Here is a 1523-nt window from a genome sequence, read left to right on the forward strand (position 1 = left end):
CGAAACCAAAAAATCCACACACTTCAAACTAACTTTGGTGTTGTGTTGCAATTCCTTTGAAATTTCTACCTGTTACAGAGTCCCAGTTAATTCTCTAGATTGAGTTCTTGGACTAGGGTAGGTGGTCTTGGATCTCTCTCCTTGCGTGCCTTGAGCCTGGCATCTCAATCTACTTGCTCTGTTAAAGAAGGGCACACAGATCTGGCTCAGGGCCCGGCATGGAGAGAACATGTTAAGTCCTACATTTTGTATGTCTCACATTCCAAAATCTGCTTCTGGACCGACCCCTGCAGAGTCGGTCTAACCCTAACTTACCGAGAGACCTTGGGAGCTTATGGTTGGAAAAAGAAGGATAAAATCATTGAATCTCCATGACAAAAATGGGGACAATCTGCTGCCTGTCAGAGAAATCAACCAAGGTTCTCAAAGTTCAATGTAAGCACAGTTATTATTTTTATTGAAGTATAGTTGATTTACAGTATTGTATCAGTTTCTGCTGTACAGTAAAGCGATTCAGTTATACATGTATATTCTTCTTCACGTTCTTTTCCATGTGGTTTTCTTGTGGTTTATTACAGGGTATTGGGTATGGTTCCCTGTGTTACACAGTTATTGTCTAAAAATATGGATCAATGCTTCACGAATTTGTGTGTCATTCTTGTGTAGGGACCATGTTAAGCTTCTCTGTATTATTGCAATTTTAGTATATGTGCTGGAGAAGGCAATGGCACCCCACTCCAGTACTCCTGCCTGGAAAATCCCATGGACGGAGGAGCCTGGTAGGCTGCAGTCCATGAGGTCGCTGAGGGTCGGACGCGACTGAGTGACTTCACTTTCACTTTTCACTTTCATGCATTGGAGAAGGAAATGGCAACCTACTCCAGTGTTCTTGCCTGGAGAATCCCAGGGACGGGGGAGCCTGGTGGGCTGCCGTCTATGGGGTCACACAGAGTCGGACACGACTGAAGTGACTAAGCAGCAGCAGCAGTATATGTGCTGCCAAAGCAAGCACTGGAACAATTATTTTTAACAGATTTTTTTTTTTTTGTTTTTTTTTACTATGTATCATAAATAAGAGGTATTTTCTCAGTCAATATTTTTCTTCGCCAGAGTTTGATGGTGTTTTCCTGGTTTCCATAATGCTAATTAGCCATCCCATATTTAGTGCAGGTCCATGTGTTGTTGTTATTCAGTAGCTCAGTCGTGTCTGACTCTTTGCGACCCCATGGACTGCAGCACGCCAGGCTTCCCTGTCCATCACCAACTCCCGGAGCTTGCTCAAACTCATGTCCATTGAGTCAGTGATGCCATCCAACTATGTCATCCTCTGTGGTCCCTTTCTCCTCCTGCCTTCAATCCTTCCCAGCATCAGGGTCTTTTCCAATAAGTTGGCTCTTTGCATCAGGTGGCCAAAGTATTGGAGCTTCAGCTTCAGCACCAGTCCTTCCAATGTATATTCAGGGTTGATTTGCTTTAGGATTTCTTTCAGGATTGACTGGTTTGATCTCCTTGCAGTTCAGGGG

General features: G+C 44.0%; 1 pseudogene; it reads right to left on the bottom strand.

Moving 5' to 3' along the window:
- Nucleotides 1–618: 618 nt before the first annotated feature.
- LOC129630478 (uncharacterized) lies at nucleotides 619–731 on the bottom strand (annotated as a pseudogene).
- Nucleotides 732–1523: the final 792 nt, after the last annotated feature.

This window comes from Bubalus kerabau, chromosome 16 (assembly GCF_029407905.1).
Source record: "Bubalus kerabau isolate K-KA32 ecotype Philippines breed swamp buffalo chromosome 16, PCC_UOA_SB_1v2, whole genome shotgun sequence".
Lineage (NCBI taxonomy): Eukaryota > Metazoa > Chordata > Mammalia > Artiodactyla > Bovidae > Bubalus > Bubalus kerabau.